This window comes from Podarcis vaucheri (genome assembly GCF_965113315.1).
Source record: "Podarcis vaucheri genome assembly, chromosome: 5".
Taxonomy (NCBI): domain Eukaryota; kingdom Metazoa; phylum Chordata; class Lepidosauria; order Squamata; family Lacertidae; genus Podarcis; species Podarcis vaucheri.
The window spans coordinates 12,190,630-12,212,805 of NC_138763.1; the positions used below are offsets into that span (position 1 = coordinate 12,190,630).

General features: G+C 45.4%; 1 long non-coding RNA gene across 1 annotated transcript in view; it reads left to right on the plus strand.

The window, feature by feature from the left end:
* The window catches only part of LOC309533405, a 34,453-nt gene extending 26,298 nt beyond the window's left edge, over positions 1-8,155 (plus strand). Inside the window, exons 2-3 of the long non-coding RNA XR_014220219.1 lie at positions 3,446-3,506; positions 7,588-8,155. This is a non-coding gene — a long non-coding RNA (uncharacterized lncRNA). The remainder of the gene's footprint in view (positions 1-3,445; positions 3,507-7,587) is intronic.
* Positions 8,156-22,176: the final 14,021 nt, after the last annotated feature.

Here is a 22,176-nt window from a genome sequence, read left to right on the forward strand (position 1 = left end):
AAATCCTCAATCCTTGAGTGTGACAGGTTTTCTTTTGCTCTGCCTTTTCTTCCATTTTCATGGTATGCTTTGGTGACATAGGTTTTTTTTTTTTTTGGCTTTTGATTTAACTGTACAGTGGTACCTCGGGTTAAGAACGTAATTTGTTCCGGAGGTCCGTTCTTAACCTGAAACTGTTCTTAACCTGAGGTACCACTTTAGTTAATGTGGCCTCCTGTTGCCGCCACGCTGTTGTCGTGCAATTTCTGAAATATTGGGAAATTTTGTAACAGGATGGAGATAGACTGAAATTGCAGAGTTTTGAAAAACTAAAAAACAAAGTGCGAGACTGGCTTCATTATTATCAGATAATGGAGGCATACAATTTGGATAAGAAAATCAGCTTCCAGGTGGAAAAATCAAAATTAGAAACAGAATTGCTAGAACCCAAAACTAAGATTTTGTCAAAGATGTATAACTTGCTGTTGAAATGGAATACTCAGAATGAAACGGTGAAATCTGCTATGATTAAATGGGCACAAGACGTTGGATATAACATAGTGATGGCTGACTGGGAACAGTTATGGACCACAGGTATGAAGTTTACGGCATGTAATGCCTTAAGAGAGAATATTATGAAAATGATATACAGGTGGTACATGACCCCAGTCAAGCTTGCAAAAATCTACCATTTGCCCGATAATAAATGTTGGAAATGTAAGGAAACTGAAGGTACATTCTTTCACCTATGGTGGACGTGCCCAAGGATTAAGACTTTCTGGGAGATGATTTATAATGAATTAAAAAAGGTATTTAAATATACCTTCTTGAAGAAACCAGAGGCCTTTCTCCTGGGCATAGTCGGCCAATCGGTGTTAAAGAAGGACAGAACTTTCTTTATGTATGCTACAACAGCAGCAAGAATACTTATTGCAAAGTATTGGAAGACACAAGAACTACCCACTCTGGAAGAATGGCAGATGAAAATGATGGATTACATGGAATTGGCGGAAATGACTGGCAGAATCTGAGACCAGGGAGAAGAGTCGGTGGAAGAAGATTGGAAGAAATTTAAAGACTATTTACAGAAATATTGCAAAATTAATGAATGTTAGAATGATGTTGGATTGAAGTTAAGTGGTTTCTAGCTGTAATGGTATAAAAGAATATGAAAAAAATGGATTTTTAACAGGTAAAAATTTAATGTTATAATATATTAAGATTAAAGATCAGGATAAAATAAGGAGGGAAGGAATTGCTGAACTAATAAATTGAACTGGAATACAAAAAAGGGAGGTATGAGGAGGTCCGGGAAACAAATAAAGATAAGTGACAAAAAGATGGAATTGTTTTTAACTGTTTTTTACTTTGTATTCTTTCTTTTTTCTTTTTCATCATGTAATATTGTGAAAACTTTAATAAATATTTATTAAAAAAAAGCAATTTCTGTTCTCATCCTGAAGCAAAGTTCTTAACCTGAGGTACTATTTCTGGGTTAGCGGAGTCTGTAACCTGAAGCGTATGTAATCCGAGGTACCACTGTATTGGGATTTTATTTTTTGATGTCTGAAAGTGTCATAGACTAGCTGGATGGAGCTGAATGTTGAGGAGGCACAAGCCAGGGAGCCCCCAAGGGTAGAAGGCTCAGAGCCAGGAGACTGGTGGTGGGATGACGATGGTTTGGTCAGAGGGAGAAGCAGCAGACTTCGAGGAAGAGGTGTCCGAAGCAGAAGGGGCACCAGGCTTTAGTGAGCAAGAAGAGGCTGCAACAGAGCACAGTTCGGACTCTGAGGCAGAAGCAGAAGCCAGGGAGTCTCCCCTTCCTTCTGTGACTAGGTTACCTCCTTGCTGGTCTCCTAGAACCTGCAGAGAAATGAAATGGGCAAAGCATAGATTGGTTGTGCGCAGATGCATCTTGAGACTTTGTGGGAAACACCCTGGAGAGGAGGAGTCCTAGTGGACATGGGGAAGACCTTCAGTCCTTGCCACTGCTTCAGTGAGGCAGAGTTGCTGAGACCACTAGGCTAGAGCTGTGGATCACTTCCTTGAATAAGGAATTAACTTCACTGGCCTCAGGTGATTTACTCGTGTGTTGGCTCCTACTGTGGCCAACCGGATGCCTGTGTCAAGAGTACATGTAGGAGCCAGGCCCTGTGACTGGTAGGGCTTCGCAGGACTGGGGCTTTCCTAAGTTTGTTTTGAAGAGGCAAGGCGCGGCAGCACAGGTGAGGCCTATTGGTAAGAGGAAGAAGAAGAAGAAGAAGAAGAAGAAGAAGAAGAAGAAGAAGAAGAAGAAGAGGAGTTTGGATTTGATATCCCGCTTTATCACTACCCTAAGGAGTCTCAAAGTAGCTAACATTCTCCTTTCCCTTCCTCCCGCACAACAAACACTCTGTGAGGTGAGTGAGGCTGAGAGACTTCAGAGCTCTCAGAGTTGGGAAGGTATATAATGCAAGAGTTGGGAAGGGATATAAGGTCAGCAATTCCCTTTGGCTCTTTGCCACAGCAACACGCTTCCTGTCTAGCTGTGTTTGGCTTCTTGACTCCCGGCTCTCTGACCCTCAGACCCTTGGCTTCCTGACTGCTGGCTTCTGGACTCCCATTCCTGCTCCCACCCCACTGTCTTGCCCCTGGTCCCAACGTCCTCAGCCAGGACTTCGACCGCCCGTAAACCAGACCATGACAACCTGTGGGAAACCCGCAAGCAGGAGCCAAGTGCAACAGCATTCTCCCCTTTTGTGGTTTCCAGCAGCTGATATTCAGAACTATTACTGCATCCGCCCATGGAGCCAGGGTATAGCCACCATGGATAGTGGCCATCGCTATCTCTCTCCTCCATGATTGTGAACTTCCATGAGCACAGGAGGTTCCTTGTTTCAGAAGATCATCATCCAAGTTGGGGGGGGGAAGTGTGGGTTAACAACTGCTAGGGTTGGAATGTTCCCAAAATTGAAAATATGGACAAAGTTGTTGAGCTTTCCCCCCAAAAATCACCATACGTATTGTCATGCATCCGGGTTTCCTGGACATTTTGCCAATTCAGCAAAAATCCACCCAGACGCCATTTTGCAGCCCGATGTGTCTGGGAAAACCCAGACGTATAGCAGCCCTAACAACTGCTTGATGGAATAATTGTTGGAAGTGATTGAAGAAGAGTGAAATCACCTTCCAATTTAATCAAACTCGGGTCTCCAGCTGTTTCTGGACTACAACTCCCACCATCCCTAGCTAGCAGGACCAGTGGTCAGGGATGATGGGAATTGTAGTCCGAAAACAGCTGGAGACCCAAGTTTGGGAAACCCTGATCTAGAGTAAGTTCTAGAAAGCCGCACCTGCGCTCCAGGTATCAATGATCTGGGCAACTACTGCTCAACTGGAAAGGAAATCCCTAAACATGGACCATGGAAATGGAATGAAAAGAAACAGGAAAGACTTGTGAGTGATATCTTGCCAATGATATTTTTAGTGAAAAGAAGGAAGCGGTCGAGGAAGAGGCAGGCTAGGAAGGAGAACAGCAGGTAGCCCAGGTAAGAGGAAAATTCTTTGTTTTCTTTTGGATGTCCTCCCCCCTGCTGTTGGATCCTTTCCGTCTGCCTGTTTGAATGCTGCCCAGCCTTTAAAAGGTGATGGGGGAAGCGAGCTGGATGGTTGATAAGAAAGGAATATGTCTAACCACAAAAGAACAGATTGCATTGCCCATACTTTTGTGGTCCAGCAGCTCAGCTGGAGGGGATGATTAAAAAATGGACAGAGCGCAAGCAGGAGTGGTGGGTGGTGGCGCATTCAATTCATTCAATTCTTCCCTCCCAGAGTCATTCTGCTTGACAACATAATAGCACAAAGGTCATCCCCACATCTTCGCAACAACAGCAGGGCGATGCATGGCCTCCGAAGGGCCAGCTTTTGAGGGCAGCCGCCTCTCTAGTGCTGGCGGAGAGGGTCTGGCTCTCTGCCCCTCCTTATCACGTATTTCTTGGTGTTCAAAGGCAAGCCAGCAACACACATTATGCAAAGCAAACAGCAGCGAAATTACAAGCACAGCTGTTGCAGGGCCGGAATGTCATGTGATCCTGCAAGGGGAAAAAAAAAATCAAATACGCTTTCTCTGGTTATCAAGGCTGTAATTACTCCCTGACAGCTTTCTATGCTTCTCTTAAAAATAAATATCCCAGGCCCACTCGGGTTAACTCTTTCAGGGTTCTGAATGCCAGGATTGCCGGTCTGGAGGCAGAGCAAGCTGATGTGTACAGGGGTAACAGGCAGGTGGGCAGGTGGGTGCAGTGGCGTAGTGTGGGTTGCTGTTCTCCGGGGCAAGGCAAGTGTTGTGTGCTCCAGGTGGACTGGGAAGCTGTGGTGGGGGCATGTGTAGAGCCCATGCCGAGGGTGAACAGAGCCTGCCTCCAACAGGCTCTTCGCCTGTTGCCCCCACCCACCCACTAGAACAATCCACCTGTGCCTCAGCTGCCAGGGCTCTGTGCTTGTCATGGGTGCACCTGATTGTGCCCCATCAAAAAATTGCACCTGGAGCCATGGACCCCCCAGCCCAGCTCCCCACACTACGCTACTGGTTGCCCTGGTCCATCCACCCAAGGACTAAGCCGGTTGCAGCTGGCAGGGCAGCAGTGCTTACCTGAATTCCCATGACTGGTGTCGCCATAGCTTACTGGGAGGGATGAGGCAGCAGTGAGGTTGGTGTGGCGGAAATGTCCCAGCAGTAGCGCCATATTGGCTCTGCCAGTGCATTTGCACCACGTCAGCCTCACCGCTGCCTTGTTCCTTGCTCTCTTCCCAATGGTAAGCTGGAAGATGGGATTTGACTCAGGGCAGAGCATCTGTAGAAGGTCTGAGGTTTAATCCCTGATATCCCCAGGTATGTCTGGGAGGGGGAAAAACACACAAAACCTTTCTAAATTCCTGGAGAGCAACTGCCAGTCTAGGTAGACACCATTGTGCTACCCAGACCAATGCTCTGACTTCATATAATGCAGCTTCTAATGTTCCTTTTGGGACTCTTGAGAGTCCCATGGACTGAAAGATCAAACCTATCCATTCTGAAGGAAATCAGCCCTGAGTGCTCACTGGAAGGACAGATCCTGAAGCTGAGGCTCCAATACTTTGGCCACCTCATGAGAAGAGAAGACTCCCTGGAAAAGACCCTGATGTTGGGAAAGATTGAGAGCACAAGGAGAAGGGGACGACAGAGGACGAGATGGTTGGATAGTGTTCTCGAAGCTACCAGCATGAGTCTGACCAAACTGCGGGAGGCAGAGGAAGACAGGAGTGCCTGGCGTGCTCTGGTCCATGGGGTCATGAACAGTCAGACACGACTAAATGACGAAACAATAACAATGTTCCTTTGCCTCCACCTTCGCTTCCCAGCACCTTGAAAAAGAAAGGAAAACTTTCCTTTGTCAGCCTGCCACTTTGACCTGCATTTTGTTTTTTTAAGGGAGTTGGAACTCTTGACAAACGTACTGCTATTACTACTAACGACGTGAGAGCTTGTTCCTTCATTACTCTCTCATTGCTGCCTAATGACCTAAACATCTTAAGCACATTTTGGAGATGTTGCCTGAGGTGCATTGATTTCGTTTCCTCCGTGAAGGACTTTCTGCTGATGTTCAGTGACGCAGCTAATCTGCTCGACGCAGCAAAGAGGGCTTGTCTGTTGCTAGCTGTGGACTGCTGCAGTAGATGCTTCAGAAAGGAAGTTGAGCTATCCCTTACCTGGAAGACCCTCTGTTCCCTTCCAGCCATGCACATAATCTGTTATGCTCATCAGCCCTGCCTCTGAGGATATTACCCGAAAAAGTAATTTGCTATCAGGCTTTAATTCCACGGAAAGCACGACAAAACTGCTTTATATAATTGGTGTTTTTATTAATCATGCTAATAAACACCCACCATTTACCATAAGTGGGTCACAGCAATGTAAAAATGCAATCTTACAGTAAGTTCAAACAGTTTACAATAAAAAGAATAGGGTCCTAAATCTCAGGTGCCAAAGGACAAAGAGAGGCGTGCAGAGTGGTGAAAGCCCTGCTGTGCTAATGGAAGCCCTTGCACATTCTTCTGCTAGTAGGACTAGCTAGTTGAATCCTGTCTACCACCATCATCATTCTGTGTACAGTGGTACCTCAGGTTAAGTACTTAATTCATTCCAGAGGTCCGTTCTTAACCTGAAACTGTTCTTAACCTGAAGCATCACTTTAGCTAATGGGGCCTCCCGCTGCTGCTGCGCCGCTGGAGCACGATTTCTGTTCTCATCCTGAAGCAAAGTTCTTAACCCAAGGTACTATTTCTGGGTTAGCGGGGTCTGTAACCTGAAGCGTATGTAACCCGAGGTACCACTGTATTTCTTAAGAGCTGATAGTAAAAAAAATCTCAAGGAGGACTAATAGGTGATAGGAACACAGAAAACTGCCTTATAAAGAGCCATACCATTGGTCCCTTTAGAAGAAGAAGAAAAGAAGAGTTGGGATTTGATATCCCGCTTTATCACTACCCTAAGGAGCCTCAAAGTGGCTAACAATCTCCTTTCCCTTCCTCCCCTACAACAAACACTCTGTGAGGTGAGTGAGGCTGAGAGACTTCAGAGAAGTGTGACTGGCCCAAGGTCACCCAGCAGCTGCAGGTGGAGGAGCGGGGAATCGAACATGGTTCACCAGATTACGAGTCCACTGCTTTTAAACACTATACCACACCACACTGGCTCTCTTTAGGTCGACTAGACCAGCCTGATCACTAACCTGTGGCCCTCCAAACGGTTTGGAATAAAACTCCCGACATCTCCAGCTATCTGGAAGACACCAGGTTTGGAAAGGCTGGCCCACACCTATTGGCAGCAGATCTCCAGTGTTCCAGAAAGGAGCCTTTCCCAGATCTTTCTGGAGATGCCTTGGGTGGAACTCAGGGCCTTCTGCATGCACAAGGCATGTGTTGCCAGTAAGCTAAGGCCCTGCCCCAGCAGCCACCTCTGACATGAAAGACTTCTCTGCCTAAGAGGCAGGATAGCCACTGGTAGCCAGAGCAGAAAATAGTGGGTGAAATGGGAAAATAGTCTTGTTGTTGTTGTTTAGTCATTTAGTCGTGTCCGACTCTTCGTGACCCCATGGACCAGAGCACACCAGGCACTCCTGTCTTCCACTGCCTCCCGCAGTTTGATCAGACTCATGTTTGTAGCTTCAAGAACACTGTCCAACCATCTCGTCCTCTGTCGTCCCCTTCTCCTTGTGCCCTCCATCTTTCCCAACATCAGGGTCTTTTCCAGGGAGTCTTCTCTTCTCATGAGGTGGCCAAAGTATTGGAGCCTCAGCTTCGGGATCTGTCCTTCTAGTGAGCACTCAGGGCGGATTTCCTTCAGAATGGAGAGGTTTGATCTTCTTGCAGTCCACGGGACTCTCAAGAGTCTCCTCCAGCACCATAATTCAAAAGCATCAATTCCATGGTATCAAACAGCTTCCTATGTTCCTAAGCTAAATACAGTGAGCATTTTTATTCGTTCCCTTAAATCCCCCCAATTTGCACCAGCTCGAGATCTGACCCTCTCTTCATCTTCCACATCCTTCTTTGGTGCTACTCATTTCTTCCCTTTTTGCCTTGTTTTAGGGCACCTAGAAGATCAGCACAGTAGGCAGAAATTCAACATGGAAAGTCCCCCCCCCAGCCAATTTTCTGCTGTTAGGGTACCATGGGGAAAGAAAGCTGGCACATGACAGCAGCATGAAAACCTCCATTATACAATCGCACCATCCTAGTACGTATGTGAACCTCGCAAGGATTCCTTGGTGAGAAGCTGAATTCTGACTGGGGTGAATGTTATCTTTGCCTTTCCTTGGAACCACAGAGAAGACGATTCCCTCCAGAGCTATTGGCAGACTGCCATTCAATCCCAGAAACATATGGAGAGGAAAGCAAGCAGCCAGCTGAGATGCTACTGGAGCATCAAATGTACGCACTGAAGCAAGAACTGCAGCCAGCCGATGTCCAAGCAACCGGAGCTGAGGTTAGCTGCCTACTGCTAGATGGACAGGCAATTAAAACACCAAGTCCTGGCTTGGAAAGTCGGGGGCTTGTCTGTGGATGTTGTGAAACTGGTTTCCTTGGAGGTTTTCCAAAGAAAGGCCGGGCTGTTGTTTATAAGGAGGGATGGGGAATAAATCTGATATGCACGAAGTATATTTTCAAAAAAACCCAAGACTCCTTGTGCTCTGCTCTGCTCCCCCTTTCTTCCTACGCAGGGCGGCCTTGCCCTCTGCTTGCAGCTCAGAGATGGGGCATCACATGGTACTGGCCCTTGGCGGTGGCAGCCTCTTCTCCTCCTCCTCGCCTGCCCTCCAGCAGCCGCTACAAGCTGCCAAGCGAGGAGGCTGGCAGCGTCGGCCATGGAGGGGCAACAGGGTGCTCCCTCTCAGCCCCCACTGCCCCCACCACCGTCACTCAGGACAAGCACTGGCTACTCCCCTCCCCCCAGGTTTGGCAGGGCAGGAATAGGGACATTCTGGGATCAAATCAGAAGCTGGGGTGGCTTTCTTAATTCCGGGACACTCCCTGGAAAATCGGGACACTTGGAAGGTATGATCACTGACTCCCATTTTTATTTTTTTATTAAAGATTTTCTTGATTAACAAAAGTGTGTGCAATCTGTCTCTCTCGTATCCCCCCCCCCATGTAACATTTTACAAATCAGTTTCATTTGTTGAGACATTAGGAAGAAAAGGGGGGAAGAGGTGGAGGGGGGAAAGATGGGTGGGGTGGGGTCGGGTGGTGATGTTTCTATTTTACTTACTAAATGTAGGGTTTAGTGTCTGCATTTGTAGTGAAGTTGGGAAATCTTAGCAAGTTAAAACTTTGGCTCATGTCAAAGAAAAGCATTGTGGGAGAGCCAAATGCTGTAGAATCCTGGGAAAGTGTATCTGGTTCTTTAATTGACGAATATTTGTCTTCAGAGGTGTAAATTGGGTGTCTCCTTCCTCAGTAGGAAAGGGTGTTTCTAGGAGATTGGTGATTCTTGACACCTGGCTGTCCCGGATGTGGATTCAGTGTGAATGGGTTATCTGGTTAATTTACAACTCAAAGAATCTGGTTGTCTGGGAATGCTTTAATCTTCAAGGCCCCCTCTGATAAACAAGATTCAGCTGTCAAGTCTCCTAACAAGCCTGAATTATTGTTCTTCCATTTAACCATTGCTAATTAATCTAAAGAACTGATTGGCTTTTGAGTTTTGTATCCACTGGGTTCAAAGGGGATAAAACCTTAGGAAGGTAATGTAAAGGTAAAGGTATCCCTGCCCATATGGGCCAGTCGTGACCGACTCTAGGTTTGCGCGCACATCTCGCTCAAGAGGCCGGGAGCCGGCGCCGTCCGAGGACACTTCCGGGTCATGTGGCCAGCGTGACGAAGCTGCTCTGGTGAGCCAGCACCAGCGCAGCACACGGAAACACCGTTTACCTTCCCGCTACAAAGCGGTACCTATTTATCTACTTGCACTTAGGGGTGCTTTCGAACTGCTAGGTGGACAGGAGCTGGGACCGAAAGACAGGAGTTCACCCCGCCGCGGGGATTCGAACCGCTGACCTTATGATCAGCAAGTCCTAGGCACTGAGGTTTTACCCACAGCGCCACCCACATCCCTAAAAACCTTAGGAAACCCACTTGCAATTCGCAGCCCACCTCACTTAACATACTTTGCCATGTGAGAACATTGTTATGCAGAGGGCTGGCCCTGATGAAGAAGGTGCGGACTCAGCCGAGAGCACTTTTTTGAACTGTTTTGTTTCGTACTCTCGTTCTTGTCGTGAGTATGTTCTGTAGTTAGTGATATTAAAAAATCTTTTTATTTCCTGTTTGGGATTTGTAAGAGATGTGCTCATTTTTATGTTCTTGAGTAACCTTTCTTTTTAATAAATTCTGGAAAAAGGACTTTTTCCTGCTTCTGTCTTTTGTGCCTTTCTGCCGGGGAGCTGAACCAGTGCTTAACCATTTAGTCGCCTACCAGAGCCTGTTGGATTTCTGTCTGTGCCACGGTAAAGTGACACAGTGTGGGTAAAGCTGAAGAGTAATCTCCTTCTTTAGGTTCCTTTTCGGGGCTGTTCTGAGATAAGGAAATGGTGGCAGCAAACTACTGTTTGTTTGTTTTTGTGTGTTTTGTAAAAGCATCTGTGCATCCCTCTCTCTCAGCCGGGTCCTGCTGGATTTGGAGGACAGGTTGGAGAGGTGGGAGAGTGCACATGAATGCTACAGCGTCGCTTGTGCAGGTTCTTTGCTGTTCACTTGTGTTCCTTTGGTGGTGAGAGAGGTTGGGATTGGCCTAGGGTGTGGTTATCCATTTGTGGTTGGCTGACACGGGGACAAATAGAAGACGACACCTTCACCCCGGTATGGCTCCCTTTTGTTGCAGGAACCCTCCCGCATTTAGTTTGTACAAACTTGACACACACACACACACACACACACACACACACACACACACGACACACACAATCTTTCTGTTATAAATTCATAGAAAATCAACCGTAGATCGGATCTACACCGGTCCACTTTTATTTTGCTCCACAAAGGAAGGACTATCAAAAAGGGATGGTTTGATACAGGACGGCCATAATCCCTTGAGCGTACCAACACATACGTAGGAGCCCTACCCAGTTGGCATGACAACCTTGATGGTCCTAGACAGAAGACCATCAAGGACACAAAGAACTTGCATATGGGAGTGGATTCAACACGGACTGAAACAAAGGACAGTGATCAGCTCTTCCCTCTGGGGGCAGGAAACTGCCAGCTCCCCTTTGTCCTCTGGAAAATACTCATGGGGAGGGGGGAAGGAGGGACCAGCCAGGTGACAAGATACTCAGGTTACCTCCACAAAGCCCTCCCACAACCCCTCCTTTTTGTGATGTATCAATGATGTGTCAATGATGTAGTTGTGCTGTAGTTCTAGGGGTGTAGCTTGGGGGATTAGTAGGTAATAAAAGTTGGGGTCTTCTTTTGTTCTGAGCTTCCATCTTGTTTCACCTGGTGGCAGGTGGGAGTCCTGTTGCGACAGTCTTCAATAAAGACCAAGCCTACTGGCTGCTGTTTTGCTCTGGTATTCCTGGTTGTGTCCTTGTTTTTTGTTCAAGGGAGCCCTCAGATTTCTCCTTTAGCACCTTTATCACAAACACAGCCCAACAAGACAATGACAAAAATCCACCAACAGCATACAAATCAATATGGCTAACCTGATCCTAAACACCCACCCACCCTACTCACACATGAAAACAAAGACCGTCACTGTCTTCTATTCATGCACAGAATCCTAAAGTCAGATCATCCTGGCACCAGCAGGAGACCTTGTCTTGAACTGAACAGATTTCAGAAGGTCTTCATACACTCTAAGAGTAGTCTTTGTTCCTTGGCCTTGGAAGATAGATGTTCCGATGTGCCCACATAAGAAGGGAAGTGCCTGGCTCTATGTTCTGAGACGGGTAAACACCCAAGGAAAGGAATTCAAAGGGGCCACATGCCTGATAGTGCCTTGAGAGAGAGGGCCCTTTGTTCCCGTACCTAATGAATAGCAGTTAAGGAAGGACCTTCAATGGTGTAATTAGCAAAAGCAGCAACCTTTTATTTAACTTATTTAACTTTATTTAACTTTAAACTTATTTAACTTATATGCAGAATTCATCATGCGAAAGACTGGACTGGATGAATCCCAAACCGGAATTAAAATTGCCGGAAGAAATCTCAACAACCTCAAATATGCTGATGACACAACACCTCCTGGCAAATAGAAGGGGAAGAAATGGAGACAGTGAGAGATTTTACTTTCTTGGGCTCCATGATCACTGCAGATGGTGACAGCAGTCACGAAATTAAAAGAAGCCTGCTTCTGGGGAAAAAGTGACGACAAACCTAGACAGCATCTTAAAAAGCAGAGACATCACCTTGATGACAAAGGTCTGTATAGTTGAAGCTATGGTTTTCCCAGTAGTGATGTATGGAAGTGAGAGCTGGACCATAAAGAAGGCTGATCGCCGAAGAATTGATGCTTTTGAATTACGGTGCTGGAGGAGACTCTTGAGAGTCCCATGGACTGCAAGAAGATCAAACCTCTCCATTCTTAAGGAAATCAGCCCTGAGCGCTCACTGGAAGGACAGATCCTGAAGCTGAGGCTCCAAGACTTTGGCCACCTCATGAGAAGAGAAGAATCCCTGGAAAAGACCCTGATGTTGGGAAAGATGGAGGGCACAAGGAGAAGGGGACGGCAGAGGACGAGATGGTTGGACAGTGTTCTTGAAGCTACCAGCATGAGTTTGACCAAACTGCGGGAGGCAGTGGAAGACAGGAGTGCCTGGCGTGCTCTGGTCCATGGGGTCACGAAGAGTCGGACACGACTAAATGACTATACAACAACAGCAGCCTTTTATTGGAGGGATTTTATCTCAGCTTTTGCATATGCATTGCCTTAGAACTGTATATTAGAAGCCCCTTTTGCTTCAAGGCGGGGCTCAGCTTTAGGGAAAGAAATCCCACTGAGACTTTTATTGCTTGCAATAAAACACCTTTTGTTTTCCTCAAATAGCTGTGTGACTTTTTCTTCAGCCTAAACACTAATTTTGCTACACTATGGGAGCAAGTTCCGGCATTTCCCTGTCCACTTTCCCCCATGCCATGTATAATTGTATAAACCTGAATTGTAAGGAAATGTATATGGGTTGGGAAGGAGAGAAGTTCATGGTACCCAGATACTGGTGGCATTATTTATTATTTTATTCATTAAATTTCTATCCTGCCTTTCGTCCGAAGATCACAGGGTGGTTTACAACACAATAAAAACGCAAAAATACATACCCTGATAACAAAAAAGCCCTCCATCTAGTTTAAAAGACCATCGATTGTTTATTTTATGTGCACGAAGGTTGCTTCCATGTTCTCCTTATCCATGTGATCAATAAAGTCATATACCATGTACTAATAAAAGAGTTTTGTGTACCTTGGCCATTTTCTAGCCTCTGTCTGTGTCACCTTTTCCATGAACACATGCTGTCAAACACCACTGTAACATCTGTCTTGGGACAGGCCCTCGAGATTTTTCCATTTCCTGGTAATTAATGACTGTGCAGCTGTTAGCAAGTGCACTCTATTCTTTTGTGACACCAGGTTAAAACCTTCCTTCCACCTGCTGGGCATTTTAAATTATTATATTTTTCAGCTGGTTGAATAGTTTTATGCTTTCCAATTTTATTTTTATTGCCGTTCCATGTTTTATACTGTGTTACAGATGTTAAATTCCTATGGAACCCCCGCCCCTCTGAAATTCTCCTGCTGTCCACCTGCTATCCAACAAGTTTATGTTAAAAAATAAAGATTGCAGGGCTTCATTTGTGCCTGGGCTCATGTGGGTTCAACCCTCGAACCTGTTTTCCACTGAAGGGCTGGAAAGAAATGAAATAATAGTTTCCTGACAGTAGCCCTGTGCTTTGAGATACAGTGGTACCTCAGGTTAAGTACTTAATTCGTTCCGGAGGTCTGTTCTTAACCTGAAACTGTTCTCAAAATGAAGCATCACTTTAGCTGATGGGGCCTCCTGCTGCTGCCATGCCGCTGAAGCACAATTTCTGTTCTCATCCTGAAGCAAAGTTCTTAACCTGAGGTAATATTTCTGGGTTAGCGGAGTCTGTAACCTGAAGCGTATGTAACCTGAAGCGTATGTAACCTGAGGTACCACTGTAGTGTAATATTGATTTTTCTTGGTTTTTGAGTTTTTTTGGTTAAAAACAAAGGCGATAATTGTCAAAGACCTTTAATCACTGTAGACCTCTGCATTCTTTATAGTCGTGATCAGTGTTTTTCACACTAGGAAAAACAGGGCCGTCTTAAGCATATCTGGCGCCATAGTGCAAAGATCCCTCTGGCGTGCCCCTCCCCCATTTCCCAGAGTTGTCAACCTTTTTTAGGGAGGGAACACCAGCAGCGGCGGAGGAACAGGTGGCCATGGCAGTACGGCATGGTGGAGGTGGGTGAGGGTGGCGAGTGGACCAGGGGAGCTGGCCCTGTGGAGCGCCTGATGCCCAGCTCGTAGGAGAAGATGGCTAGCAGGAGGGGCACCACGCGCACCTGTGCCTCAACCCGTTGGGAAAGCGAGCACACTGAGTGAGCAGGCTTGTGCCGAGCGAGAGAGTGAGGGCTCGTGCGCTGCTCCCGTTAAGCGTTGGCTCGGTTTCCCCCCCTTTTAGCCTTCTGGCGTCCCGCAGAATTCGACCCCTGCAGGCTAAAAGAGAAAAAAACGAGCTGACGCTTGGCAGGAGTGGCGCATGCACCCTTGCTCACTCAGTGCACTCGTTCAGTGTTCCCCCGACTCTCGCCAGGCACCCTCCAGAACCTGGCGCCCTGGCGCCCTGCACCACTAGCGTCTATGGGTAAGACGGCCCTGGTGTGAAGGGTATCTTATTCAAAACGTTCAGAGCATTCCACTTATGGGCTGGGCTAGCACAAGGCTTTTGGGTTGCATTTACAACACCCAGCACGTTTATTTCTGTAATTTTGGAGCAGATGTCTTTGGCTGCCATTTTTGCAAATGCTTCATTTCTGGTTAGGAAACAGGTGTTGGGTTAATTTTCATTGATCAGAACAGAGCATGACGGGAAACATCGTGGGTTTAAAGCCACAAACAATAGCCTGTTTAGAACAGAGCAGTAGCTCTTTGAGACGAACTGCAGATGGTGACACCTAGAGACAGAACAAAGTATTACCCCTCCTAAGACAAAGAAGTCAGAAAAGCAAAAAGAAGTCAATAAAAGCAACAGTTGTTTCTCCGGTCATTATTAATGGTAGTACTTGATATTTGCAGCTCTTTTAATTTTTCATCTGGCTCTTGTGAGACAGAGAAGGTACAGAAAATATTTTCCTCTTCCTGATTCTTTTACTTCCTCCATAGCGAAACAGCGACTTTACAAACTCTGCCTCTTGTTCCTTATTAGGAACTCCAGCTCTTTCTTCTCCTGTCTCTGAACAGCAATGAAATGTCTGGTCCAGGCCAGGCATAGGTAAACTCGGCCCTCCAGATGTTTTGAGACTACAATTCCCATCATCCCTGACCACTGGTCCTATTAGCTAGGGATGATGGGACTTGTAGTCCCAAAACATCTGGAGGGTCGAGTTTGCCTATGCCTGGTCCAGGCAATATTGACCTGCTCTTTTCTGTTTGTTTCTGTATGAGTTTCAAGAAACAAAGGTTTTTTTTGTTGCTTTTCAATCATTTCATATGGACATGTGATGTTGTTTAAACCTTTATTCACTTATAAATATAAATTATAATGGCACCTGCAGCACATTTATTGCTGGCTCTCAGGAACAAGCCTACTAAGATTGACCCATCTGCTATAAATCCCCCACATGAAAGTTACCAAAGCCAATGCAATTCTGTCCGTCTGCGCCCAACCTTCTCTAGTAAACATCCTGAGAATATTATTGTGAATTTCCCCAAATTAGCCTTCTAGCAAATGCACGTATAAAAGGTTTGTGTACTAATGAACGTATGTGCCCTAGCCCATCAGCAGATCTGGTGACACAGCTGAAGGGTCTGGCTGCTTTTCAAAGTCAGCCTCTTCCATCTTCCAGAAGTTATGAGGTCGTTGCAGGATGCAAAGCACTGTGGCCAGGCTCGCTTTTGCCAGAACCATACAACTGGAGTTACGATTAATATCGCTTTGCCCAGTGCCCAAGGACTTCAGAGAACACAAGTGCACCATTAAAGAACCTGATCGAAGGTGGTCCCTTGGCTTCCCATGCCTGTGTTGCACCATTTTTAGAAAAAGCTCCTGAAGATACTTCATCAATGCTATCAGCAGCTGTGCGAGTGAGCAGAAGATCAGTAAAAGGAGTCAATTTAGGCTGGGGCGTGTTTGAGAAGATGGGGGTTGATATTCTATATCTGGTGCTATTTCCCCCCTTCCCACCCACCTTTGACCATATGGCAAAGTGGTGAAAGGGAAGTGGAAGTGTGTCAAGCTGAGACCCCCCTCTGAGTTGTGCTTTGCGGCATTCAGCAATTTCCACCCCTTCTCATTACGTTCTGCAGCTGTCTTGCTGTATTATAGTTGATGCCAAACTCCTTTTTTATTTTTTTATTTGCTCTGGGGCTGTGCAAACACATCTTGCATTGTCATCAGACTAGCTTCCAATGCTTTCTCTGGGCTGAATGTGAGCAAATGCCTGTGTTGTTTTTGGTAGAGGTGTTTTTTTTGGCACTGAGTGAGGCACTGTTTCAAGTTTCTCTAGGGGGTGCTGATTTTGGTGGAGGTGTGGGGAGAAGATTTCCAGTGAGATTTGGTGGCTCATTCATAGAATCATAGAACTGTAGAGTTGGAAGGGACTCCAAGCGACATCTAGTCCAACCCTCTGCAATGCAGAAATCTCAGCAAAGGCATCCATGAAAGATGGCTAAGCTTAAAAACCTCCAAGGAGGGAGAGTCCACAATTTTCGACTATATCTAAGGTTAAATTGCAAAGGAACAATACGTTGTTTTTTCAATTGAATTTTATAAACACAAAAATACATTAGGAGTTCACATCCATGCCTTTTCATGCTCAATGAACTTAAAAAGCACAGTGCCCAATATTTACTTATTTTTAAAATATATTTTTATTAAATATTTCTTAGTTTACAAAAATGTGTGCATTGTCTCTTTTTTCAAGTTGTGTTTTCTGCAGATCAGTTTCATTTGTTGTGAGACATCAGTGTGGCATACAGTGTTAGGTTAGGAAGAAAAGAGGGAGAAAGAGGGGGAGGGGGGAATGGTGAGTGGGGTGGAGTCGTGTGGCAATGTTTCTATCCCTTCTACTTGGTGTTTGTGTCGGGTTTTGTGTCAGCGTTGTTTGTGTGGGTTCTCTTACTATTCACTTGTTGTGTTTCCTTGGTGGCGAGAGAGGTTGGAGTGGCCTAGGATGTGATTGGTTGGCTGTAGTGAGATTTGTTTTTGTGTGAGAGTGGTGTGTGTGTGTGTGTGTTTGGATCAGGTTAGCCAGATTGATTCGTATGCTGTCGGCAGATTCTTGGAGCGTCTCCACCCCCATCGTTCTGCCGGGATGCTGAGGTCCAGCTCCGAGGGCCTTCTGGTGGTTCCCTCATTGCGAGAAGCAAAGCTACAGGGAACCAGGCAGAGGGCCTTCTCGGTAGTGGCACCTGCCCTGCAGAACACCCTCCCACCAGATGTCAAAGAGATAAACGACTACCTGACATTTAGAAGACATCTGAAGGCAGCCCTGTTTAGGGAAGTTTTTAATGTGGGACATTTTAATGTATTTTTAATCTTTGTTGGAAGCTGCCCAGAGTGGCTGGGGAGACCCAGCCTGATGGGTGGGGTACAAATAATAAATAATTATTATTGTTGTTGTTGTCTTGTTGGGCTGTGTATGTGATAAAGGGGAACAATACTGGGGTGGAAGCATCCTCTTCTATTTGTCCCTGTGTCAGTTTCATTTCATTGGTTAGCTTTTCAAGTAAGGCCGTTTCCCATACAATTTGATACCATTGGTCCATGCTTACTCCTGACAGGTCTCTCCAGTGTCTGGCTATGATGCTTCTGGCTGCTGAGAGTAGGTGGGTTATGAGCTCTTTATGATGTGAGTGGGCATTATGATCTTGGAAGATGTTTAGTGGGGCCAGTGTGCCCAATATTTATGTATCCAGTTCACATCTGAAGCTGAATCCAGCTAAACCACACTTTCAGAAACGGCATGAGAACAACACGAGAACCAGAACACAACCGTCCTTTGAAATCTGTGCTTCTCTGAATTTTTCAGTGCAGTTCTCTGGCCAAGTAATATGGACAAAAAACACATACTAAAATTGAACAACCAAATTTAATATAACCACCCACCCCCAATACTGAGATAGATGGTCCAATAGTCTGACTTCATATAAGGCAGTTTTCGGTGTTCCTATCTTTTCTTTGCTCCTTTCACTGCCTGCTTGCTCAGAGAGGCCAGCTGAAGAGGCAACAATGGCAAGGAGACGCAGCAGTCAGGCCAGGGGGATTCAGGGGTCAGTCGTGTGCCCGCTGCTGAGGTATGTGCCTTGGCAGGTGCCCAGTGAAGCTGAGCTCATGCCAGCTTCTGTCTTCAGGGTCCAGCTGCCACTCCAGGACTGCTAGAAGTCAAAGCATTGGAGAAGGTGTCTGCAGAGGAGCCACTCAGTTTGACAAGCCACTCTCTGGGGGAATGGCTGTGTCTTGTCTCTAGCGCACATCCATGTAAATGCACAAGCATAAACACAATAGGCAGTTAAGCAATTCTGCTTCCTATTGTAGGGGATTCGGGACAGATAAAAAGCAAGTATTTTTCCACACAGCACATCAGTAATTGAAGGAGCTCATTGTCATAAGATGTGGCAATGACCGTAGGCTTAGAAGACTTAGAAGGATCTATCTATCTATCTATCTATCTATCTATCTATCTATCTATCTTCTATCTATCATCTATCTATATCATCTATCTATCTATCTATCTATCTATCTATCTATCTATCTATCTCTATCTATCTATCTATCTATCTATCTATATCTATCTATCTATCTATCTATCTATCTATCTATCTATCTATCTATCTATCTATCATCTATCTATCTATCTATCTATCTATCATCTATATCTATATCTATCTATCTATCTATCTATCTATCTATCTATCTATCTATCTAATCTATCTATCTATCTATCTATCTATCTATCTATCTATCTATCTATATCTAATCTATCTATCTATCTATCTATCATCTATCTATCTATCTATCATCATCTCATCTCTATCTATCTATCATCTATCTATCTATCTATCATCTATCTATCTATCTATCTATCTATCTATCTATCTATCTATCTATCTATCATCTATCTATCTATCTATCATCTATCTATCTATCTATCTATCTATCTATCTATCATCTATCTATCATCTATCTATCTATCATCTATCTATTATCTATCTATCATCTATCTATCTATCTATCTATCTATCTATCTATCTATCTATCTATCATCTATCTATCTATCATCTATCTATCATCTATCTATCTATCATCTATCTATTATCTATCTATCATCTATCTATCTATCTATCATCTATCTATCTATCATCTATCATCTATCATCTATCTATCTATCTATCTATCTATCTATCTATCTATCTATCTATCTATCATCTATCTATCATCTCTCTCTCTCTCTCTCTCTCTCTCTCTCTCTCTCTCTCTCTCTCTCTCAATCAATCTATGTTTAAAAAGTCTTTCTAGGGTAGCAAATGGTGGCAATGCAGATCTTGTCCTGGCCACCTCACCCAGAATTTACAGTTCCCAGTACCTCTAACAAACAACAGTTCCCAGGATAAATTGGTTGAAGTCATTTGCTTTAAATGTGTGGTGTATAAGGAGCCTCAGTATTGCCATATAACAAGTGGGCAACCCTGCTCATGTCTGTTCAATGCATTGTTGTCAGTTTGTTGGTGATATACTTTCCTAAATTTCCAGGTCCAGTAGGTGTTCAAATTTAAGCAAGCCTTGGGTTGTTAAAACTGGGTGCTAAACTCTTGTGTATTAAGCCAGACCCGAGTGTATTATGCTGTGTGCTAGACAATGCTAATCCCTTGGAATCAGCAAATGTTAAAAGCTAATTAAGCAAGGCCAGCTTCCTCATGAGGTGATAGCCTGGCAGATGAGCCATTAAAAAAAAATGAAGGAGGGGGCCCCTCCCTCCCTTGACAGGCAAAGCTAGAGCTTAGGTCAGAGAAGCTTAGAGTTAGAAGTTATGTGACAGAGAAGCAAAGCAGGATACAGTCTATGGTGGCGGGTGTCTGTTTGGATCCAAGGCTACACATATCGGAGAAGCAAGACCCTCTTGGGGTGATTATGCTGTGAACTCCTCCATCGTAGGCTCAGGTTGCTTATATGTGTAAAGAAACCATATACCATAAAGACACTACAGTCTCTGCTGTGCCTAATTTCCAAAAGGAAACACGAATCTGGGTAAACTCTTGGAACCCCTGGAATCTTGCATAGCTTGGAGATTGGGGTGGTGTGCAACAGTATATAGCAGTCTGCAAACCGCCATTAAACATCTCCATTACTCTTTTCTTACAAGGCAGTAGAGCTTTATAAAAGGTGGATCCCTGGTAATTTTTGTTGGTCAAAGCAAGCAGTGAAACAGTGAGTTTCTCATAACATGTAAAGTGCCTCTTAGTTTCTGTTTGCTGCCTGTAAGATGGGAGTAATGGTGTTGTACTTCACAGGCAAGGGGGACAAGAGAAGTGAAGCACTTGAAGGCTTTCATCTGAGTGCAGCTAATGATGCTCACATCTTCAATTCCTGCCTGAAGAGCCATTTAGAGATGCTGGAAAGACTTTAAGATGCTTCCCAACCAACAGGGAATGTTTTATGTTTGGGCTTTGTTTGCTTTTTAACCAGCATGCCCCTTCTCCTTTTGTGTTTATATTGGAGTATTTTTTCACTTGCTTTGGACATTAAGCGCATTAATTAATGGCTTGTTATCTCAGCGATCAAAGCATTCGTGGCACTGAAAGGCCTCTGCCTTTGTTTAATGTGGAGAATGCTGTGAGGCTCCTCAGATGATTATGAAGAGTCCCAGATAAATTGCCAAGTGCATTAGCAGCACACAAAACAAAGTGCAGCAGTCTTAGCTAAGTCGGGACACTGATTAAAGAAGTCACGTCCCAAAGGAAGGTGGTCTACACACCTTTGCTCCCGGGAAAAGAGAACTTGTGATAGGAAGGGATGCAGCTTAGTGGCAGAGCAGCTCCTATGCATACAGAAGATTTCAAGTTCGATCCCCATAAACTCCAGGTTGAAGTGGGAAAGGCTATTGCTGGAAACCCTGCTGCCAGTCGAGGTAGACTGAGCCTGGGGAACCTGGGCCTTCAATATATTGCTGGACTCCCAACTCCCACCAGCCCTGATCCAGAAAGCTTTTCTTACATTCTTATGTTAACCATAACGGTAAAGGTAAAGGACCTCTGACAGTTAAATCCAGTTGCGAACGACTCTGGGGTTGCAGCGCTCATCTCACTTTACTGGCCAAGGGAGCCGACGTTTGTCCCCTTCCGCAGACAGTTTTTCTGGGTCATGCGGTCAGTATGACTAAGCCACTTCTGGAGAAACCAGAGCAGCGCATAGAAACACTGTTTACCTTCCTGCCAGAGCGGTACCTATTTATCTACTTGCATTTTGACGTGCTTTCGAACTGCTAGGTTGGCAGAAGCTGGGACTGAGCAATGGGAGCTCACCCCGTTGTGGGGATTCGAACCGCCGACCTTCCAATCGGCAAGCCCTAGGCTCAGTGGTTTAGACCACAGCACCACCCACGTCCCATGTTAATCATAGTTGTGCCCTATTCAGTTCTATTATTTGCTATTTTTTGTTTGTTTGAGAGCCAGTGTAGTGGTTCAGTGTCAGGAGTGGGTCAGCAATAACTCACACGGCATCAGTAAAGTTAACTCTTTATTCAAAGAAACAAGGCAGCTCTCGAGGCCAGGACTAACGAGCACAGCAACTCTTCCCATTAGGTCTTGCACCAAGGAGGCCATTGTGAGGACTGAAGGTCCCTGCCTTCCCACAGTTCCATAAGTCTCCTCCTTCCCTGAGTGTCAGGCGTCAAGGCTGGCTTCCTTCTCACTATGACCATAGATAAGCAATGCAAGATAAAGCAGTCTCTTACCAGCAACAGAAATGTTTAATGAACGCAGAAAAAGAACAAACGACCATTCTCGCAGTGCAGGTGCTCCCAATTAAGCTCCTCCCACTTCCCTCTAGTCACTTCCGTCTTCCCGTCTCCAATTTAACCAATCTTTCAACCAATTAGCCTTCTGTGAAGTTACCTTATCCAATCTTTTAGCCCTTGGGACTAAGAGGCTGTATACCTTCCAGTGAGGGAGATTCGGTTAAATCTCTCTCCTCCCGTTCTGCCTCTTCTTGTTGTTCGCCTTCCAATTCTGCCCAACTCCTGTCCTCCGAACTGTGTCCATCAGAAAACCATCGTTCCAGGTCAATACTACTCTCCTCCTGTGGAGCCCCTGGATCCTGGTTCTGAGCAGTGGGAGAAGGGAGCTCCCACTCCTCCTCCTTCAGAGTAGTACTCCCCAGCCTGATCCCTGACACTGGGTCCCTCCCAAGGAATCTGAGACTATTGTCATGGCTGTCTTTGCTCCT